This window comes from Pelmatolapia mariae, linkage group LG13 (genome assembly GCF_036321145.2).
Source record: "Pelmatolapia mariae isolate MD_Pm_ZW linkage group LG13, Pm_UMD_F_2, whole genome shotgun sequence".
Taxonomy (NCBI): Eukaryota; Metazoa; Chordata; class Actinopteri; order Cichliformes; family Cichlidae; genus Pelmatolapia; species Pelmatolapia mariae.
Window position 1 is genome coordinate 15429061 of NC_086238.1, and position 7663 is coordinate 15436723.

Here is a 7663-nt window from a genome sequence, read left to right on the forward strand (position 1 = left end):
GGGTTACAGGGGAGCTGGAGCCTCCGTGCAGTAATTTTTTATTCAATTTTTAATTTCAAGTACTCACTAAAAATAATATTTCTTTACATCTACATACATATGACTCTAAATGTAGGGCATTTCCCACACGTCTTTGTTCAAGATTTTTAAGAAGTCTTATAAAACCAACCAGTATGTGCTGTACACAATGGCATGTGATGCTGGAGTTTTGCCGATGTGTTGGCGTATGCTGGCATGCTGTATGCCCGCTCCTGTCCGCGAGTATGTGTGCTTCAGAGTAAGACAGAATGAATGCGCGCGTGTGCACGTGTCACTGTCAGTGTGCATCGACTTCACCTGTCCTCCACCTTTGTAATCCCTGGGTACACCTGGGCCTTTTGGGCTTGAGGGCTTTTAGCAGATTGCATGTGTCAGACTTTGGACAATTACACTGATTGTTGCCCTAGAAACTCAGCTCTCACTTTGCTTCTGGGCGAGGAAAAAAAGTTAATGAAATTAAAGGTGACAGAACAATATGGAAAATGAGAGAATCTGTCCGCAAGCTGCTCTTAATATATATCCAACTGCCGTGCTATACAGAAATAGCAACTTGACAAACAAATGAAAAAAGTTTTTTATACCCTGAAAGGTCAGTTCTGTAACTGCCTAATGAATTCAAAACTTTTTTTTTTGTAAGTTCATCCAACTTGGAAAAGCTGATTTAAATGTATCTCCTCACAGAACTGCATAAAATAAATATTTGTAAGTAGAAAATTCATCAGCCACAAATATCCCGCGTTCGGTATAATTGCACTGTTAAATTCATGACTTGAACCTTGCTGTCAAAACTCTATGTTGATATTCAGGAAAGCTAGAAAGCGTAATGCTCATCTTATTCTCTAATGGCCACCATCAGATTGAGCTCTCCTCTCAGCCGTGCACGGGAATCATTAGTAAACAGCAGACCGAGGAGCAACAAGATCGTTTGTGCCGAATACTTGGGCAGGAGCGTAGAAAGAGAAACAAGTCTCTGAGGAGATTACAACTGATTCATATCGCCACTATGTTAAGATAAAGGATGTAACTATAATGTGCGCAGCTGAGGGATCATGTGTTAGAAAGTGAGTGATGCACACTGAGAGGTATGGATCGTCAAAACATCAATCTCACCTGCTACAGATCCTTTTCAGGTGGGTTCATATTTCACATCATCCATCGGCCTTACTCACACACACACAATGAACATGTCACAGGAAACGAGCGACCAAAATAGGTTCTGCTTGTAATGCCTTGATCCCATCAAGCATCCCAGTTTGAATACCAGACTGCAAAATTAGCTCACCTAGAAGCAGTCCTTCACACTTGTGCTTTCTCTGTTGTCAAAGTGTAAAATAGGTGCTGTGTAAAGAGTGATTTCAGACAAAAAAAGGGGGAAAAACAATTGAAAACATGAGTTTATACAGTGTCAGCTACACTATTAGAATCAGAGGAATAAAAAAGATGTGTGCGTATGCTGTGTTACTGCGAGGCGGTTCGGTGCTCTGGTGAAGAGTAGGTGTGAACACTAATTAAACATAACATCTGTTGGAAGCGGAGACACTGGCAGCTATCAAGCTCACAATCAAATCATCAGCGATTAGAAACCGCAGTATTATTGTTATGTTGTTCGAAACACAATACATTTTTTTGATTGATCAGAGGGGAAAATGCTCTTCCTCTACGCTGAATCCTGCCTCCATGTAGGAGTTTCTTACCCACTGTGGACCTTTGTCAGGTAATGTCTCAGTTTATTAGCCCTGATATGAACTATAAACCCAAATTTTGTTTATGATGAGGGGCATGAGGGCATTGTTGAGTGAGGATATTTCATGAGGGAAGCATTATGTACACTTCATAATATTGGCTGCTCAGCACATTCTCTACGCCAGTCGAGTCCAGACTTGTGTTTTTTTTTATGGTAGCACAGGGCTTTAGGACACTGTAAGTCAGGGTTTCATCTGTGAGAGCAACATTATGGCTCCACTTCTGTATGTACTTGTGTACTTGTTGGGGTGTGCGTGTATGTTTTTGTGTGTAGATTAATGACCACTGGCATAAGAAATGCCACCGACTAGTGTTTTACACAAACAACTTCTAGGTTTGTGACGATATGCGCCTGAGGGTGGAAGCGTGACTTTTGCTGTCCTCTGCTTCTCCCTCCGTCCCTCTCTCTTCATCATCCATCGGTTCCGTTCACCCGTGCCACCTCACTAATGATTGCTCAGCGGCCATGAGTCTACCATGCATCATTTACCAGGGGCTCTGGAGAGGCTGCGATACAGAGCAGAGGAGAAAAGGGAAAGAAAGAAATTCTCTGCTCATGCAGGTAGGAAGGCTGAAAGGAGCAACAGTGCTATCCAGAACGAGAGAATGAGAATAAGGAGAGGAGCTGACAGAGGTGGAGACACCAAGAGACAAGCATGTGCTGCAAAAGCAGCATGAAGGGAGAAGGTGAGAATAAGCTGGAGGGGAACTGGAGGCCCATTTTATTAATCACAGCCTTGATCTGGTGGGAAACACTGACAGCTCTGGATGGAAATAATACTCAAGAACTGCAGCTAGTGCACTTCCCCCTGCCACCGAGATTGGGGGTGGGGTGGGGGGTGGCTAAGGCAAAACACGACGTTGTTTGCTTTATATGTGTGTGTTTTTTGTGGTTGATGTAGTTGGACAAGCTGATTGTTGAGACAGGGCAGAATATTGTAACTGTGATATGCAACAGCTGGTTTATATTAATAAGTGTGAGATTGGCCAGACACAGAAATCATGTCAGTATATATGAAAATACTGTTAGTTTTTATAAGTGTAGTTATTATTACTATTAAAAATAGTTACATCTATATGCTGTTGTGCAGTTATGATTGCATAGTCTCTCGTCACCTCCACGTACCTGTATTTTTAGTGTATTTCGACAAACACAAATCTAAAATGTATCTCCCTGCTTCCATTTTTTAAGAACAGCTTCTTGACAGCCACCCTTCCGCTGAGACAATTCCTGATGACGCTTCAGTGAGCAGTAGATGGATCAACTGAAGGGCCAGAAGCATCTATCAGGTCCTGTGTCAGGTCTGTGCTGGATCCCCCCCCCCCCTGTTTCTTAAGGACATGACTTTTGGACAGTGGTCATATGATGCCACTTCTTTTTTTGTCAATAACTTGTCCAGCTTCCTCAAATCTGAAGGAAACACTGCACACCATGCTGAGATATGTCAAGTTTGACTCTTTGAGAATCACCTTGTTGATGCAAAGTTAATGTTTTATGTCTTTCAAACTGTCTTTGGTATTTTTTAATAGATTCAAGTAAAGAAATGAGTTTTTGTAACAGTTTCCTAAAGTGACTAAAGACACAAAATTGGTTCTTTGCTAAGTTATGTCTACACATCAGTGGTTCATTTCTTGAGTTAGGTGTCTTTTTTTATACTTGAATGATTCATAGGTCAGTGTTAAGTTTCTCATCAAACCGAAAACCATTCCTCTAAAATTAGACAAGCAGTGGACTGAAAATAAGTGAAAAATATAAAGAAAAATATGAAGAAATGAAGGGTAGCATGGTGGATGCATGGATGAATGAAGGGTAGCAGTTTTGCACAGTTTTGCACAGTATTGCGTAAAGCAAATACAATGATGAAGTAAGGTCAGCCTTACAGTAGATTCTGGTTTCATAACATTTAAATTCATGAAGGTATCTTTGGGATTTTGTATGAAACAGTTTTGCCTGACACATTTGAGTGGTCTTCAGCTGTTATCCAAAACAAAACCAAAGCTGTGCATCACACTTTTGAAAACACAACAACAAGATGTTCCAAGAAAAAAACAAAAAACAAAAAAACACCAGAGCCGTACCACAGCAACGAACCGTTAAGGTTTTCCTATCAGGGATTGTACATATTGAAATCGATTTAACATATGTGGCTAGCCTGGACAACACTTGCGGTCATCCAGCGATACAGCCCAGCAGGGTGGCATCGTGGCTTACAGAGCACGAACAGCCAGTCAAAAGGAGTCTAATATTAAAATCTACCTTTCTGGTCATAAAAGCAGACAGTGACAGAAGTGACAATTTTCACATTCCTCCTTCAAGCTAAACGGACTCTATTATTAGATGTCTGACTAGGCAGCCAATCATGTTGATAATAATAGGTTGGATTTCTGCAGACGGAGGGTAGATAACACAGGAGTTGACCCCACAGAAAGTCATCCAGTGGCCATCTTATTAGCCTATAAAAAGCTCAGGTGTGGGTGGGCTTTGTTTGTCTGCACATGGCCTCCCATTATACCAGTATCCCATCATTTCTGGAGGTGGGGAGCTAACAGGGGCAGAGAGGAGAAGGCAGTGAAAGACAGAGAGAGGGAGTGAAATGGATGGGAAATACTCAAAAAATCCAGTCTTCAGTGACCAACTAATAACATATTTCTGGTTTGCTGTTAAATGAAATTTAATACAGATTTTCAAGCTTTTAATAGAAGTATTGGAAGAGTGCACCCTGAGCAAGGTGACAAATGTTGTTCCACATCTGTTAATGTGAATAATCAATATATTGGCAGGTTGTTAGGAGCCAGAAGCTACAAGGACGACCGGGAGCTTATCTTGTTTCTAAGTATTATCATTAACTTTTGAGTTCCAGCAGTTAAGGTCCTTTTTTATTTCACGAGATGCAAATTATGTTGGTAGTTACCAGTCAAATCCATGCAAAGCACTCAGCTGAGGTTAAATCCACAAATCAGGATGTGGTGATTACACTGCATCAAACAAGGAGGTCATATTGCGATGGTAGGTTGTGTGTTGCAGACAAACTAAGGAAAAAGCATATATGCAAGCTCCTGTCAGGCATGAAGGTCATTCATCTTTGATTTTACAGTAGCCGGTGTAAAAATATATCTATAAAAAAACAAAGGAGCTTCAAAGTGGGCTTTTGGATCAAAAGTATAGACAGCAAAGTACAGATAGTAGAATTTTATTCTTTCACATAAAAACATGAAATATGAGCCACTTCCTATGCCACCTCAGAATCACAAATAGAAGACAAAGTGCAAGAAAAGGTGTGATATTATATACTATCTCTCTGAAATGATGGAAAATTGAACCTTAAATTATAGTTTTGTGCCTTTTTTTCTCTCCATCGTTTGTGAAAAAAAAAAAAAAAAAAGCAATGATGTAGATAACAGGCAGAGAAACAGGGCACTGCTACACTGAGGCAAGGCATAACCTGAGATGGAATTAATGAGCAAGTATCACACCAGCTAACAGGGAACAGAAGAGGATGGAAAAGGTGGACGCTTCAGTGCTGGAGACACACCTGCTCCTCTCATCGTTTACATGATTTTTATTTGAAAAGAAAATCACAAGGTGAAGAAAATCCACCTCGGTGAATTCTGACCTCCCTCGTGATGCAATCTTAGACATTTTAGTAATGCTGAGAGAAATACGGAAAGCGATCCAATGACTTGAAGAGCAGCATGGATGTGAACGTGAAGCATGATAATTACTTGAGAATTACAGTCCTTTTCCTGTCACATTTCCTATGTTCAGGCTTTAAAGCGGCTCCTTCTGCAGCTAAAAGAGACAAAGGAACAATCACACAACTAACTAACACGGCGAGTGAGCGTGCTCCCGGGCTCTCACATTCCCTTTGGAGGGCACGCCGCAGCCTTTCATGTCTGCTCCTTTCTGTGTAGCTTTCCTCTCATCTCTATGCTTTATGTTCTGCTTTCTGAGCAGAGTTCAAACACTGGGGACCAGTTTAGATACTGGAGGTTCTAACTGCAGTGCCTCACTGAAGTGGAGCGTATAGTAAAACATATACTCTCTTCCTTTTTCAAGGTGTTGTGAATTTATATGAAAAATCCTCCCTTTTAATCAAGGCACATTAAAGATGATATTAAAGGCACCACTGTTGCCCTGGAAGCTTAAGATGAGACTGTGAGTCATTATTGAGGCACAAATGGTCAAATCTAGAATTCTATATTTGAAACACTTTGGGATTCAACTTTCCAAATAAACCAATGTATGAATCAATACATAGAAATGAAAAATGAAAGGAAAGGGTGGTGGTGGTGGAGGGGGGGCGCATCTGGGTCGATAGGATTTCAGGTGACAGAGGAAATGGGAGCCTTGTTGTGCCTTATGTGGATGTGTGTTTTACACTTTAGTGGTTACGCTTAAGACCTATATTGCACTTTTGTGCTGCAGATGTATATCGAGAATGTGACTGTCTTTCTTGTGGTGGATCTTGTGGCTACCGGTCTCTCGTTTGCAATCGACTGAGTCTTCTACAGGAAGTATTTTTTCAGGAGAACAGGGGAGAGCTCCTCGCTGTAAACAGGCATTGAAGTGCATCAATAAAAAATAAAAAATAAAAAAAAGAAAGCGAGACCAGCAGAGAGACATCAGTGCACCAGAAACCCCAGTGGAATCCACAGGCACCTATAACAGGAACAGACAATGATAGAAACAAAAAGAGGCGGAAAAAAATCTACTTTTTCACATGCCAAAAAAATAAATAAATTTCCAAAGCAAAACTCCTGCTCAATCAGTCTTTTTATTATTAATTGGGTGCTAGCAATATTAATCTCATGCTTCTACAAATACAATTATATGGATTAGGTAAGAAGACATAATCTGAGGCTCAATCCTCATTACTACGGTGATTAATCCACGCTGATTACCTCATTTTAATTAACATAATGAGATGCTCAGAGTATCCATTCTGCCCATGGTGAATGTGATCTTTGGTTATGTTTTTTGTACCCTGAAAGCATTATTGTTGCATGCGCACACATGTGTGTGTTTGACCCTATGATGTGAGAGCTACCTGGCTGACAGGAATGGCGGCTGGTTGAAATTAGATTACACAATCACAAATGTCCCAATCAGGGCTCATGCATAATTCATCCTTCATGCTTGGCTTTCATAATTACTTAATTAATTCCCAGCTCTAAAGAGATAGGCCAGTGCTAATCCTCCAGCCTCCCATGGGGCTTCCCAGGACTGCTATAGATGTCCTGTCCCAGGATGCACTGCAGCAAATAGAGGGAGGCATCCCAAACAGTCATGCGGACTGTAGCCATGGTGCTAAATCTGCTCTCTTTCTTTTTGTTAATGTAGGTTGGTATTCAGAATTCCAGCTCCCCCTGTAAAGCTCTCAGCTGGAGTTGTGTACAAGCAAAGTGCTTCCATCCCACAGTGAGAGCTCCTGCACGCCTTGTGTTTCCTCCAGCTGCAGAGAGAATGGCTTCTGACTGATCTGATGCATTGAAAAATAGGGAGACGCGCATACTTGCATTCTTTTACAAGCAACATGTGCTCTGACGGTTTTAGCTACTTCTTCATCTCTCGTTCTGTCAGTGGCGTAACAGGCTCATGCATTCTGTTTGGCACAGAGGGAAACAAAAGGGAAGCACTTCTGAGGCGCACTCACATAGTTATGTATTTTGATACTACTCCAGTACCCAGCAAAACCAAATTTAAAATTTTATTTTATGTTTTTTTTTAGACTGCTTTGATATGAACTAGAATGCCTTAGGAAGTAATAACTTTAAAATGAAGGGAAAAAGACTGAGCACTGTTCCCTTGGATCAGTGGGAAAGAAAACAAGAACAAGGATTTTTTACAGGGAAACAAAAAGTCATATTAATTGTCTTGACT